Raw genomic sequence first — 16261 nt, forward strand, 5'->3', positions numbered from 1 at the left:
TGATGTAAATAATTTTATTAACATCACTAATTTAACAAGTTGTTGGTGGAGATTTTATAAATTATTGAATATAAATATGGTAAACGTAATTTTTTTAAAATATATTTTTTTGTTATTTTATTGCTATTTGACTGTGTAAAAAATTTTGAGCATGGAATGAGTCATAGTTTTCACCAGCGAAACAATTCCTAAGTCGCCACCAAGGTGGTAGCCCAGTGGCAGCGTAGCCTCACTTAGACTGGGAGGGCGTATCGCTCTGCTGGTAGCCTGGGTGGTGCCAGGTGTGGCGTACTCACACGTGGGATTCGAGCCGGAATCCAGAAGAGTAGCCGAGCCGAGCCCGTGATGGGGAGGGTATGAGTAAAATCGGCCGGGGTACCCAACACACGGTCATTTCTACCCGTATCGAACACTCTCCTAGCGGAGTGGGGGTCCAGTAGGAGCTGCTATGCGGGGGTGGGCTTATCCCTTCCTCCCTCTTCTCTTTTTGCCTAAGCAAAAAAAAAAAAAAAAAAAAAGAAAAAAAAGAAAAAAGAAAAAAAGAAAAGACAATTCCTAAGTCCACCCTGGACCCTGGTTGCTGACGCCTTACTGGCTATTTTCGTAATGCTGCCCAAATTACGTGGATGATAATTTCGTGATCCTTTCCTTCTTTGCCCTCTCCCTCATTTATACTCTCTCTTTCCGGCGGAGTCCTCCGCGAGGTGTTCTCCAAGTCTGAGGACACCCTGCTTCGCCTTGATCAGTAGAAGATCCGGTCTCCTGTGGAGATCGGTTTGAGGTAAGCCGCTCTCCAGATCTATATTGAATGCAATTTAGATCCGTCTTTTGTTAACGGAAAAGTTGTCTTTTTTTTTACGTTTTTTTAAAGCCCGAAATCTGAGTTATCCGCGCGGGGTGATCTCAGGATCATAACTTATCCATCGATCTCTGCTCCGGTGGTCGATCTACTTCGTTGTGCTTCGATTTGTTTCGCCATTTTTTTTTCTTCAAAGCCAACAACTCTGGTCGTTTCTTTCGTCCCTCTTTTCTCGATCCAGTTATCTGTTCCATATCTCGAGTTGATGTGAGGTTTCTTTGAAGTCTCTGCGTCTATTCAATGGAGTTCCCCAGCTCTTTTTGCTCAGATTGATTACATTGCGGCAGAAGTCTCGTAGATCCGGCGAAAGATCGGGGCTGTATGTGACATTGGCGATCCTGAGAAGATTTTCGTACTAAAGTTTTTTTTTTTTGCCTCCCCCTCTTTCGCTTGCCTTTGAAACTTCACAGCTTCCTGTTTCCAAGTTGCAGAAAAACGAAAAAGAGTAATATTTGCGCAAAAATAGGAGGAGGAAAATAACACATAGCTATGTATTACAATCTCTATGTTCTTCTCCTGTTCTTCTTAGATGTTATAGTAGTGTAAGAGATGGAGTTTTAGGTGTCTCGCTGGTGACTTTTTGTTAAAGAATAAGATTTCGTGTCAGAAAGTTGGAAACTCGATATAAGAGTTAAGCTATATAGATATATAGATTCCTTGCCTTCTTCTGATGTGCTCGTGTGTTTATCAGGAGCAGGCCTTAGATGTTTATATGGCATCAGCAGCTGGCGCAACAGGATGGCTGAGAGGGAGAGTGAAAGCTGTTCCTTCTGGGGATTGCCTAGTGATCATGGGAAGCACAAAAGCAGAGATCCCACCCGAAAAGACCATAACTTTATCTTCTCTCGTTGCTCCTAGATTGGTACGTCTACTCGCACAAGATTCTCATGAAATATCGAGTAATTTATGAAGAAGACTTGAGTAGTTGATGAAATTGAATTGATTGAATGAAAGTTGGCTTGTTCTTAGATGGAATCTTAGGGAAGTTCACGACCAGAAAGCATTAAAGAAGACTGTTCTTTTGGAATCTGTTTCATGACAATATTCATAACATACCACAAGATAGCATTGAAGAGGGCTACTTTTAGAATAATGACAATACTCTAAATCATATGATAAAAATGTAACATAATAATGTCTAAATTTCAAACTTTTAGTTCTCATATGTTTCTTGATTTCCTTTTTATTAAATGTATGGACTACTAAGCACTAATTTGTTCTCATTTCATCAGATTACCCTTTTCTGCTGATTCTAAGTACTTTGATATTATACTGTATCATGTTATAGGCCCATCGAGGTGGAGTTGACGACCCCTTGGCATGGGACAGCAGGGAGTATTTGAGGAAGCTCTGCATAGGAAAGGTATTTCTTTTGAAGCATATCTATGTTTATTTAGTTACAAAAGTTTCCATTTTTCTTTCAGAAAGAAATGTAGGAGGTCATATTCAAGGTGGATTACACAGTTCCATCAATAGGGCGAGAGTTTGTTTCTGTTTTCCTTGGAGATAAGAATGTTGCATTTTTAGTTGTTTCTGAAGGATGGGCGAAGGTGAGGCTGACCAGTGTACAACTGGCTTGCAAAATATATTGGTACCAGTATCATGGCTGACATACAACTTTTGTTTTCTACTTGTTTGGATAAACCACTCTGATCAGGTAAGGGAACAGGGTCAACATAAAGGTGAAGCAAGCCCATACTTAGTGGAACTGCAGCAATTGGAGGAGCAAGCTAAGCAACAGGGTTTAGGTCGTTGGAGCAAGGCCAGTATGCTTTCTTCTGTAAATATAGTTGTAATGTATTCTGTATAGGAACAGATTTCTTTTGTTCTCATCTTTCCTCCTTAGACAGGCTTTGCTTGCTTGTCCTATTTCAGAATGTCCTATTTCAGAAAGAATGAGGGTCTTATCCAGGTTGCCCATTAGTGTGGTCTAACAATTATGGACTTTGGAGGGTCTTCTTTTGCCTTGCAAACTAGCTTAGGTTTCTAACAATCAAGCTTGCTCTGTTCTGTTAATCGTTCAGAAACAGCAAGCATTTTATCACATCATAATGAAGAGAGGATGTAGAACTGGCGCTCTCTCTCTCTCTCTCTCTAATTCATTTTACAATGATTGTAGGTCCCTGGTGCTCCCGAGGCATCAATCAGAAACCTACCTCCTTCAGCCATTGGAGATCCTAGTAATTTGGATGCAATGGGGCTGCTGGCTGCAAACAAAGGTAGACCCATAGAAGGCATTGTTGAGCAGGTCCGTGATGGTAGCACTGTGCGTGTCTACCTACTCCCAGGGTTCGAGTTTGTTCAAGTTTTTGTTGCAGGAATCCAGGTAGTGCACCATAACAGGATCAAAATAATCTGCTTTATGCTGCTCTTATGTTGGAGTCTTCTTTCTTATGTAAGTCCTTTTACTTCAAGCTAACAGAACATTGTAACTTGTCAAAATTAGGCTCCATCGATGGGAAGACGGGTTGTGAGCGATGTCATTCTTGAAAATGAAGCAACTATAGATGCGGCAAATGGAGAAGTTACTAATGAAACTCGACCACCGCTAACATCAGCACAGAGGCTTGCTGCCTCTTCAGCATCATCAACTGAAGTTGCACCAGATCCATTTGGGAGGAAAGCCAAACACTTCACAGAGATTCATGCTTTAAATAATGATGTAAGCCAGTTTCATGTAACCTGCACACTCTTCTGCATAATTTGTTCTCAGTTGATCACAGCTTATTTTGAAAATGCCAGATAAGAATTGTGCTAGAAGGTGTAGACAAGTTCAGCAACCTAATTGGTTCAGTATATTATCCAGATGGTGACACTGCAAAGGACCTTGCTCTGGAGCTTGTGCAAAATGTATGGTTTGTCTTTATAGGATGATATGTTAAACATGAATTAATACAGACAAGAATTAATACTTGCTTATTTAGAAACTTGCAGGGAACACAGGTTTGCATGTTAGTTTTTTTCTTTTTTGCTTTTAATAGTTACTAAATTCTTGCTGTACTTTCATATCACAATGGTGAAAATGTAGTTGTTTGATCATCAAAACCTTTTCTAATTAAATTTCATCACACATGCAGTCCCCGAGAGAATAGCTTTAATTGGTTAGGAACTTCATCATCATCAAATGCTAGCTCACTTTTCACAAATGGCTTTGCGATGAATACTTAATCTAAACAATGGTTCCATGTAGTTAGATATGCTAAACTTTTCCAGACATTCCCAGATCGATTTTGAACTGTAAAATGTGGAAACTGTGTCATAATAGCAATGTTCATTTGGTTTGATAGTTTATTAAAATGCGGCCTGTATCACCTAGGATTATCAAACAAATGAGCTGTTAGTAAGCAACTCATGTTCGGCTCAGAAGTTAGCTCAAATTTGGCTCACTTAATTTCTAAAAGAACTGAGCTAGAGTTAGGCATGGCTTACTTGGGCTCACCTTGATTAAGCTCGAATTAAGAATAAATAGATATTTAACATATATCATATATTAGTTCAATAAATAGCAAATTCTACATTATCATCGAAAAACACTACACTTTATATATATAAGAATGTATTTTTACAACAACACTGAGATATAATGATGGAAATTAGCTTGAAGAATATGAAGGCTTGAGGGAAATCAGTCTCCTGCTGGATATCTTAAACAAGCTGTCTTAAATTCAACTCAAAATCGAATGAGTTGTCTTGAGCTTTGCTCAAGCTGAATTTAGCTTGATCCAATTGGAGAGTGAAGGAAGAAATTCCTTCAATCCATTCAACTTGGACGTTTCATTTGAAAATAATGATAACAAATAGAAATTCAAAAGTAGGGTTTCAGATGCTTTTAGCTTTCATGATTTCAATAAAAGAATTGATTAAAATGACTTTATTTATATTAATGAGGTTTGGTCTCCAAGTTTAGGTTGGATTCCTTTTCTAGTTAAAAGAGATATTTTTATAAAATAGTGAGTAGTAGAAAAAATCACATAAAAAGTCAAATTATCCTAGAGCTAGATTTCAACTCCTACATCAATTTTGCCTTCTGTTGCATGGTCTAATTGCTCTTAGTTTGGAAGACAGCTTGGGCAAAAGTCAACAAAATGGCAAAATTCATGTTATTGTGTTTTGATGGCAAATGGGGTTTTCCGAAGCTTGAGGGGCCTTTCATTGGGTTGCCATATTGCAGATTTCAAAAGATTATCCAATTTTTTAAATAAATGCTGAAATTGACAACTTAGAAGAAGGTTATACCTTTTGAAAATTTGGTGTATGAATCGGCCTTGATTATGGTGGATCTTACTACCGAACTCTGTCTAGACCTTTTCGAGGTGGCCAAAGCGGTCCATAATGGGTTTGGTGATGCTCCTAGATTATAACGAGGCATGGCTTACTCTAGCTCCATCATTTACATCCGTAGTATCGCCCTCATGTTGAGTAAATTGGCAATAATTGCTGGGTACAAAAGGTTGGCACATGCTTATTTAGTATCACTAATGCAGATTCTAGGTTCATGATCCACAAAGTATGCTTTTACAACAACTCGCACAAGTACTATCACTTGTGTTTTTTTGAATTGTGAATCTTTTTGATTATGGTCTAGTGTTGTCTAAGTATGGCCAATTTTTATGTCCATGTGTTGCCTAGAAGATGCAGCCCAAGAGGGGGGGGGGTGTAAATTGGGTTTTTCAAAACTTTTCTTCTAAGTGCAGCGGAATAAAACAATTCTTAAGTAAATGACTGAAATATAAATGCAATAAACAAAGTAAGCAATGCACACACAAACATAAAGATTTTATAGTGTTTCGGTGCCGCCCTGCACCTACATCTACTCCCCAAGATCTCTTGCGAATTTTCACTATAATCCTTACAGATTGCAATGCGGTTGTTTTACGAGTTCACAACTCAACTAGTTATTTTTACGGGATCACAACGAACCCAATTGGTTTTCACAAGATCATCAACTTACAACCTTACCCCGTTTGTTTTTCGGGCTCACAAACAACCCAGTTGGTTTTTTCCAAGGCACACCAACCAAAACTTTTTTCCTTGTTGAATCTTCCTGATTCAATAACTTCCTATTTAGGTTTGAAAGAACCTTTACAAGTGTAAGAATGAAAGCAGTTACAACAGCAATTAAAACAAAATATTAAATGCTGTAACAAAAAAAGAGCTCAAATAAATTGAACAATAAATGGAAGCTCTGAAGCTATTAAGAGGAGTAGTTGACTGTAGATGAAGGGCCTTGAATGCAAGCTGCCAACTCTTCATTTGAATCACTGCTTTTGCTCTGACTGATTTTCTCACACAGATTTGGCTCTAAAACTCACTTGAGGATTTTGACTTGGGAAGCTTAGGTACTCTTAGATTTCTCTCTTTCTTTTGATAGGCTTTTTTCTCTTTTGTTCTTGGGGTGCTCCTATGTGTTTATAAGCTTTGGAGAACCTTGGAGACCCAAACTAGCCGTTAGAAGTGGAAGAGAGCCATTGAAATCCTGAAAAATTAGCCGTTGGAGGTGTCAACAGACTTGGAGTTGACTCGGCCATTTTGGGAGACGGCTTGACTGAGATAGGAGACGTCTCGCGCCTGTTGGGAGTCGGCTCGAGATCGGGCTCTTTAAAAACTAACATTTCTGTCATTCTTTGTGGGAGATGGCTTGCGTAAGTCGGAAGTCGACTCCCGTACTGTTCTTTCAAAAGTGTGTTTCTGCCTTTTTCTGTGGGAGTCAGCTCCTGGAATGCTGGAGTCGACTCGAGCTCTGTGCCAAAGTTGTCATTTGTGTCAGAGTTGACTCGAGGCTTCTAGGAGTTGGCTCCTTGACTATTCTTTTGGCTTTCTCTTTGAAAATCATCAGATCTCTTGCTATGCTTCCTTCAAAATAACATTTTTCTTGCAACACTAACATTAGTAATTATACCACAAAGTTTTGTGATCATCAAAATCAATTCTAAGGTCAACACCATGTTACTCTTACTTTTTCAGTGGCATGCCTGCTCAGTGTGCTTCCATATGCACCATGGCACAAGCTCCTTATAAAATATTTTTAAGTTATCCGATATGAAACTCATAATGTATTTATGGCAGAACTGCTTGTACTTTTCATCCTTCTGAAAATCAGTAATAAAAAGATGTTTGCATGCTGTTCTCTTGGAATAATAAGCAGCTTTGGTCTCGCTACTTCATGGTTGCAAATACCATGTCTTTCTCCCTTTCCTTTGAGTATACTTGAATTATTTAATTACACCTAATATTCCCATGTGCATTTTCATGCTTAAGAAAGCACATTTAAGAAAAGACAAAATTGTGTTCTTTATATGTGTTTTCATTCTTAACAAAAACACCTTTAAGAAGATGAACTTTTATTCTTTATTTTTATATAATATTTTTTTGGCTGCATTTTTTTTGGAAATTAAATTGTTTCTGTTCATCTTCTCAAATGTTACATCTTGTTTTATCTTGTTGTTATCTAGTAGATGGTGGGTTGTGGTTTTGAATTTGACTACGCACCATCACTGCATGGCAAATGTTAATTCCAAATGAATATTTGGTAACTAGCTGGATTTTTTTGAAATATCATGTCTATTATATGTTGCAACTGAATCTTATTAATATTAATACTCTTTAAGGCTTGTTCAAATGATATGTTTTCTAAATGTTTATGCTGAGTAACATTTTCTCTTTCCTGCACAGGGTTTAGCTAAATTTGTGGAATGGAGTGCTAACATGATGGAGGATGATGCCAAACGGAAGCTGAAGGCTGCTGAACTTCAAGCAAAAAAGGATCGCTTGAGAATTTGGACGAACTATGTGCCACCAGCATCAAATTCAAAGGCAATCCATGATCTACACTTCACAGGAAAAGTAAGTCGATGGTTTTGAGGATGATAGTGATATTTCGATGATTAACACAACAATTGAGTGAATATCAAATTAATAATATAGTTTAACGTGATACATCACTAATGAATATGACACCCTCGATACATTCATGATATTTTAAGAGAATGAGATCAATACGACTTCCAATGATTAACAACGAGATAAAATTGGTAGTAGAAAAAATGATAGAGAGCTTTTAAATCTAATTCAGCAAACCTTTAAGTGAAATCTACTCTTAAGGGCAAAACAGTAATTTTCATTGTTAAGGGTATGAAGCTCTATCGTGGCATATACTCAAAATTACTTGAAATATGTCTTATTGATTATATGAATTAGTCTAACCATAAGATGCTGGAAAGTGTGAATGGAGTCGACCCTAGAGGCAGTGGAGTCGACCCTGGCACACCTTGGAACATCTGGCACACCCTTGCAAAAATGGCACTGATGAACAGTGAGTGGAGCCGACCCCATGTATTTTTGAGCCGATCCCAAAGAACTTTGAGCCGACCCCAACTTGTAGCCTCAAGAAAACAACTCTCTAAAATTTACTGAGAAGGCCGACCTCAAGTTTTCTTGAGCCAACCCCAGATGGAGCCGACCCCAGGAAGACTTGAGCCGACCCCAGTGGAGTCGACCCCAAGAGAACATGAGCCGACTCCAGGATAAATGTTCAAAACAATGTCTCTGAAATCCCTGAGAAGGCCGACCCCAATGGAACTTGAGTTGATCCCACTGTAGCACGGGTCGACCTCAAGAAAGCATGAGTCGATCCCAGTGAAAACAGCCGAAATACAAGGTTCTGTGGTTTCTGAAAAGGCCAACCCCACTGTAGCAGGAGTCGACCCCAGAGAAGTTTGAGTCGATCCCAGAGAACCTTGAGTCGACCCCAAGGCTAATGAACAGTAAGTTGAGTCGACCCCAGGAAAGCTTGGGTTGATCCCAGCACGGCAAGGGCATAACGGCTAGTTCTGCAGAAGTACTTTTTGAGCTCCCAACGGCTAGTAATGACTAGTTTTTCAAATCTAACGAATGGGAAGTGACCAATAGAGGTTGGAAAGTATTTAAGAGATACTATTCATCAGAGGAAACCATCTTTTGCAAAAAAAATTAACAGCATATTCAAAAGAAAGCAAGCCCTAGTGCTCTTCATCAAAGTTCTTCATTCAAGTCCCAAAAAGGAGGTGGTTGAGCAATCTGAGAGTGCATTCAACAGCTCTACCAACTCATTGTGAAGTGAAGTAACCTTAGCAAAGAAGAGAAGAACATCCTCAAAGCGATAACTATTTCTCATCTCTTCTTTTAGTGTATAATTGTTATATTTGCTCACTTAGGAGTTTCAAATTCTTTCTTTTCAATTTACTTGTAAGGTTTGTTGGTCAGTCCGTAAAACCAACGGTGTAAGTTGTTGGTGAGCCCGCAAAACCAATGTCCGGTGTACCGGTACCGGTCGGTGTACCGGTGGCATCCCGGACCGGTCCCGTACCGGTACGTACCGGTCCCATACTGGTCCGAACCGGTCCTTCAACAATAAACTACCGGTACCGGATTTCACGCTGATCCGGTACCGGTCTCAGGCTGGACTGGTACGTACTGGCCGGTACGAACCGGTACGGCAGACCATGCGCAGAACCAACATAGGTTATTGGTGATCCAGAAAAATCAAGGTGTAAAGGTTTTTGGATTGTGAGCCCGGAAAACAATCCAACTGTAATCCGAGGGATTATAGTGAATTCCCAAGGGGACGTTTGGGGAGTGGACGTAGGTGCTTAGGAGAGCACCGAACCACTATATTTCTTGTGTGTTTGCATTGTGTGTTCTTTTAACTTCACTACATGTACTTAATTAACATTAACTAAACTATTTATTCATCTATCAATTTAATTAAGGGATTGAAAATTTAGAAAACCCAATTCACCTCCCCCCCCTCTCTTGGATTGTCACCTTGGGCAACAGGTTTACTTACTTGAAACTCCTTTGATCATATTGTGTGATAAAAATTTGTTCGACACTTGTCTCTGATTTTCTCTAGGTGGTAGAGGTTGTGAGTGGGGACTGTGTAATTGTTGCTGATGATGCTGTCACCTATGGCAGTTCTTCAGCTGAGCGACGAGTCAATCTTTCAAGTATCAGAGCTCCTAAGATGGGGAATCCCCGTCGAGATGAAAAGCCGGCACCCTATGCCCTTGAGGCTAGGGAATTCTTACGTTCTCGTCTTGTAGGCCGCCAAGTATGAAGTTGAGTTTGCAATCTCGCACTGTTTTGTTCTTGTGTGCGAACAAATTTTATAGTAGTGTATTTGTATTTGTTTCTAGGTGAATGTGTCAATGGAATACTCAAGAAAGGTCAACCTGGCTGATGGACCCAATGCGGTAATGCTATCTGGTTCAGTAGATTCTAGAGTTATGGATTTTGGGTCGGTCTTCCTCGTCTCTCCATCAATGGCTGAGGATGATGATACTGCTTCTGCTCCCTCTTCTGGCAAACAATCAACAGGAGTAAATGTTGCTGAGATGGTTGTTTCACGTGGTTTTGCCACTGTCATCAGACACCGAGATTTTGAGGAAAGGTCAAACTATTATGATGCTCTGCTGGCAGCTGAATCACGCGCCATTAATGGAAAGAAAGGAATTCATTCTGCCAGGGATCCTCCAGTGATGCACATAACAGACTTGACCATGGTTAGAAGTTGAACCATATCTTAATGCATTGGAATAGAGTGCTGTAACATATGATAATTAATTTCTGATGTTATTGACTCAGGCTTCAGCTAAAAAAGCTAGAGGTTTCTTGCCATTTCTGCAACGAAGTGGAAGGCTTACTGCTGTTGTTGAATATGTCCTCAGTGGTCACCGATTTAAACTACTGATACCTAAAGAAACATGTAATATTGCGTTCTCCTTTTCTGGTGTTCGGTGCGCTGGTCGAAATGAGCCTTTTTCAGATGAAGCTATTGCAATGATGAGGAGGAAGATATTGCAGCGTGATGTTGAGGTGCTCATATTTCCTCTTCTGGCTATCCTTTCATATATTTTTTATCTTAATTATGTTTTCCTTTATACAGATAGAGATAGAAATAGTTGATAGGACGGGCACATTCTTAGGTTCCTTATGGGAGTCCAGTGTGGGAAAAATTAATGGCACGCGGTTTATTGGACCGCGTGCGCATTTAAAAAAGGAAACGCCTGTTGGGCGTTTTTCTTTTTGGATTAAATGGGCATGCCCGCTGGCGCTTTAAGGAATAACTTAAATGCGCACGCGGCCCGAGACTCGGCCGCGTGCGCGTTTGAACATAGAAACGTCCGTTGGGCGTTTTTACTAATTGAGCCAGCGCCCACGGCCGCTTAATTACCATGTGAAGGACACGGACGCGTCCGCAAAATTACCGGAATCCTCCTGCGTAAAATTCCTATATAAACCCCCTATTTCATCCTATTTGTAACACGAAAAATTATAGAAAAATTATAGAAAAACTTTCGAGAAATTCTTCCTCCTCTTAGCCACTTTTGTTTTTTTTTTATATATTTATTCAGTTTATTTTATTCTTTTCATTTCGCTCTTTGCTGGATCTACAAGTCCGATCGGGTTCGCTTTGACTTCTTTCGAGACGTGCCGAAGAAGAAGTTGTAAGATCGTCGTATCTCAGAGGTGGATTGCCGGAAGACCCATATGTGGGGGCAAATACTTCTTTGGATTGTTAGCAATATATTATCTAAATAAACAAATAAATCTTTAAATGCAATTAATGGAAAATCTTAAAAGGAGTTATATATATATATCATTCGACATCCAAATAATTCTTTTTTAATGCAAAATAAATCTATTCTAGCACAAGATAAATCTATGCATTTAATAAATTTATATAATAGAATTTCTCCAGAATTTTTCTACTATTTTTCTGTAATTTTTTGTGTTACAAATAGGATGAAATAGGGGGTTTATATAGAGGTTTTACGCAGGAGCATTCCGGTAATTTTGCAGATGCATCCACGTCCTTCACGCGGTAATTAAACGCCCGCGGGCGCTAGCTCAATTAGTAAAAACGTCCAACGGGCGTTTCTATGTTCAAACGCGCACGCGGCCCGAGACTCGGCCGCGTACGCATTTAAGTTATTCCTTAAAGCACCAGCGGGCGCGCCCGTTTAATCCAAAAAGGAAAACGCCCAACGGACGTTTCCTTTTTCAAATGTGCACACGGTCCAATAAACTGCGTGCCATTAATTTTTCCCACATCCAGGACCAATATGGCTGTGACTCTTCTGGAAGCTGGACTGGCAAAGCTCCAAATTTCTTTTGGTTCTGACAGGATCCCAGATGCATCCCTCCTTGCTCGGGCTGAGCAGTCTGCAAAGCAACGGAAGCTGAAAGTAAGCAATGATTAACAAAATATTTGTCTTTTCAGATTATCAAATGATGGCTCCTAATTTTCCTTCTTTTTGCCAGTTATGGGAGGACTATATTGAAGGACAAGAAGATACTAATGGTTCCACATCTGAAGCAAAACAGAAGGAAGTGCTCAAGGTGCTGTACATCAAAAAATAATGCAATATCTGATCCATGCTTTTAGTTTCAAGAACTCACCCGTCCTTTTGGTATCTGCATATAGGTGGTGGTTACTGAAGTCCTGGGTGGTGGAAAATTCTATGTCCAAATGGTTGGTGATCAGAAAGTTGCTGCTATACAGCAACAACTTGCTTCGTTGAACCTCCAAGAACCTCCAGTGGTTGGTTCTTTCAATCCTGTGAAGGGTGACATCGTTCTTGCTCAGTTCAGCATAGATAACTCCTGGAACAGAGCTATGGTATGTGTCAAACATCTCGTAATTCCAGATATAACTGTGGGACCACTACCTGTTATTCTAACTTTTGGATTATTTGTACCTATTGGATGACTGGATTCAGAATCTGATAGAAGTCATATATCTATGGTATGGTTTCTAAAGTCATGCTGAGGCTGTCCCTATAATTTATATCAAAACGGGCATCCAATTCATTATTTTGACTTGAAACCTCCATCTCAGAAACTGTTAAGCCCATATAAGCAATGTCAATATGTGATTGACCAATGAACTTCGTAGCACTTTTTATTTACCTAAGTTACATCATGCTTTTTTTTTTCCAGCTTTTGGTGCATTGGTAAATATCACAGTTTGAACTCTTTATTCAGGAAAATGAGAAGTTCCCCAATAAAAATGTTTCATTATTGCTTAAAATCATTTTCAGATGCAATCATCTCAAACTATTTAATTTCCGAAAACAACATGTCAATATTTATGGATTCTTGGTCACTTATATTCTATTGAAGTTGCTGTCATGCTACATATAGCATAATCTACTGTTAGAAGCTTATTTTGGATGAACATTTGTAGAAAAAATTTCTACCTGTTTTATTCATGTTTTGCTCAATTTGTACTGATCAAGAATATAATTTCAAATCATCATGGTTTTCAAATCTGTCCTTCATGTGTGCTAACAGATAGTCAATGGACCGCGAGCAACTGTTGAATTCCTGATTCAGCAAAGGAAAGAAGCCTTGATCCCAAGACTAGCTGCGGATTGGATTCTTCCTTTTATCCGGACTTACTCATCTTTCTCATAATACTGAAGTCTAAAAAAAGAAGAAAAAAGAAGAAAATCGCACCATCTCTGTGATCACCAAAGAACACGTTTGAAGTCTTCTACATTGACTATGGAAACCAAGAAATGGTTCCATATAGTCGCTTGCGACCCCTGGATCCTGTGGTCTCCTCAGCACCTGGTTTGGCTCAGCTGTGCAGCCTTGCATACATAAAAGTCCCTAATTTAGAGGATGATTTTGGTCAGGAAGCTGCAGAATACTTGAGTGAGTGCACTCTGAATAGTTCGATGGAGTTCAGGGCTATGGTCGAGGAAAGAGATACTTCAGGCGAAAAAGTAAGAGGACAAGGAACAAGAACAATTCTTCTCGTGACTTTGGTTGATGTGGAAGCTGGGTCCAGTATCAATGCTGCCATGCTGCAGGTTTGAGCATATGATCCCTTTCATCAAAGGGTTTCAACTTTCAAATTTTTTCTTAATTAAGAAGAGAGAGAAGAGGTTCTTTTGGATCTTTGATTCTCAAAGAAACCATAATTATAAGCATCTAGTCTTATCCCAACCATTCGGGGGTGGTTTTATGGATTCATATTTGCCAAGCATTCCTGTTTAAGGTCATCTCTGATGTTACTTCAAGCTTCTCCAAGTCTTTTATCACAACATCCATGCACATTACCTTATGTCTTCCCATCTTTTTCTTGCACCATTCGGATAGGGCCCCCTTATATCCTTGTTCTACATGCCCATTCCATTGCAATCAATTTTCCATCACATCTCAAACAATTTTCCACCACATGTTCTTTAATTCTTAAAAAAGCCACCAGAGTTAAAATGGGAAATCCTTGTGTTTAATTTCTAAATTGGCTTGGTATTTTCTTTCAATAAATTCTTCAAATAAACACTATTTGGAATTGGTATAAAGGGGGCTTCTTCAGCATTCTTGGCCTTAAGGTGAGGTTTGCTGATAACCATGTTCCGCTTCTGCATCTTTCTCCTTGCTTTGGTACACCACTAAGTGTCATTATCTTGACAATGTTTTAGCAATAATTTCCACAATTTGTGTCCCATTGTTTTCAAATAAATATTCAAAAGCTTTGATTATTCAATTTTATGTCGAGATCACTAGTAAAAGATAGACATGGAGTAGGTCTCCAGGCTGTAGAATGTTCATGTGATGTATACTGCTGAGCAGAGGTAGATACCAGTTTCAGGTTTTGTGGATATCCTTTTTTTTCTATGAATATTGAATGATGGTTGGCTTCTTGTCAAAATCTGGTACCAGTTAGCTTCATCTACAGCTTACCTTTTAGATTAGAAGTGAAGATGAAAAAAAAAAAATAGTTTGATTCACTTAAGACCCGGCCACACCAATTTTCTGTACTGCAGAACACTACATAACCAATATATATGTGCATGTTCTTTCCTTAGCTTATGATAATTTAAACATTTCTACCAAAATGGATGAGGCTGTGATGCATCTTTCTCCTTGCTTTGGTACACCACTAAGTGTCATTATTGAAAATGTTTTAGCAAGAATTTCCACAGTTTGTGTCCCATTGTTTTCAAATAAATATTCAAAAGATTTGATTATTCAATTTTATGTCGAGGTCACTAGTAAAAGATAGACATGGAGTAGGTCTCCAGGCTGTAGAATGTTCGTGATATGTATACTGTACTAAAATCCAGGAACCTGAAGCAGGGGTAGATACCAGCTTCAGGTTTTGTGGATATCCCTTTTTTCTATGAAGATTGAATGATGCTTGGCGTCTTGTCAAAATCTGGTACCAGTTAGCTTCATCTACAGCTTACCTTTTAGATTAGAAGTGAAGATGAAAAAAGAAAATAGTTTGATTCACTTAAGACCCGGCCACACCAATTTTCTGTACTGCAGAACACTACATAACCAATATTTATGTGCATGTTCTTTCCTTAGCTTATGATAATTTAAACATTTCTACCAAAATGGATTAGGCTGTGATGCACCAGTTCTATATGCTTTAGAAAAAAACATCATCAGCCTCTGTTAATTCTGGTGCTTTTATTAACTTCACTCACTTGTCTTAAATAGTGCACGAGTACTCAAACTGAATGTGGATACTTTCCATTGTATTCTGAAGTTACTTTGGAGCTCGTCTGGTGACTCGGAAATTTCTGTACACAGGAAGGTCTTGCTAGACTGGAAAGAAGGAAGAGGTGGGACACCAAGGAAAGACAAGCTGCTCTTGACAACCTAGAAGAGTTCCAAGATGAAGCAAAACGTGAGAGGCTGAGGATGTGGCAGTATGGGGATGTTCAATCAGTCTGATGATGAAGAGTCTGCTCCGCCTCCAAGGAAAGCTGGAGGCCGTCGGTAGATAGAGGTCACCATAACCGGTGTCATGGTGAGGTACTAGGTTCAAAGATATAGCGGGAATTTTGGCTGTTAGTGTTTACTGGGAGAGCTACTTTTACCTTTAGGTGTTTTATCCCTGTTTCCCTTTCAAACACATTTGTTTTCTCCATCTTTGAATTAGGCAATCCCCATGTTATAATCTGTCTCCTGTTGGAGATTGTAGGCAGAGTCTTCATAATTTATGCAGTCTTATGTGCACCCTTCAATTTAGTTGAGGTTTAAAGTTATAGCACCCGAAATCAATTGATACAGCAGTCATTTTATCAAAAATTTAGTAAGCTCTGTCTCAGCAGACGATGTAAGAGAAGACTCGAAATTAATCAAAATTTTGCACAGTTTTGTCTCATGCGATGAATTGTAACAGAGATTACATAGCTTTCTCTGCATGTACAACAATTACAGATGCTTTCCTTTTCTCTAAGTGGTCTTCATGCCCTGCTGTTCATCACAAAAGACTAGATTGCGTACTAACAGACCAACTAATTGCCCTGCTCTTCCACCGTTATTCAATCTGCTATTCTGTAAACTTTCTTATTCTATATCAAATTTAAACTTAGGAGTCATCTTCTGTCCCTCCTT

At 39.1% G+C, this 16261-nt stretch overlaps 1 pseudogene across 1 annotated transcript; it reads left to right on the forward strand.

The window, feature by feature from the left end:
* Positions 1-623: 623 nt before the first annotated feature.
* Positions 624-16028, forward strand: LOC103720081 (ribonuclease TUDOR 1-like; annotated as a pseudogene). Its single transcript, XR_015972594.2, has 19 exons — positions 624-781; positions 1551-1721; positions 2148-2222; positions 2296-2409; positions 2517-2621; positions 2979-3185; positions 3306-3521; positions 3602-3709; positions 7532-7702; positions 9750-9947; positions 10033-10398; positions 10481-10711; positions 10782-10864; positions 11955-12084; positions 12161-12238; positions 12324-12518; positions 13193-13221; positions 13368-13716; positions 15452-16028. The product of XR_015972594.2 is annotated as a ribonuclease TUDOR 1-like (transcript).
* The last annotated feature ends 233 nt before the right edge of the window (positions 16029-16261 follow it).

Source organism: Phoenix dactylifera, chromosome 13 (assembly GCF_051530095.1).
Source record: "Phoenix dactylifera cultivar Ajwa chromosome 13, Ajwa_hap1_PhDact_Kaust_v1.1, whole genome shotgun sequence".
Lineage (NCBI taxonomy): Eukaryota > Viridiplantae > Streptophyta > Magnoliopsida > Arecales > Arecaceae > Phoenix > Phoenix dactylifera.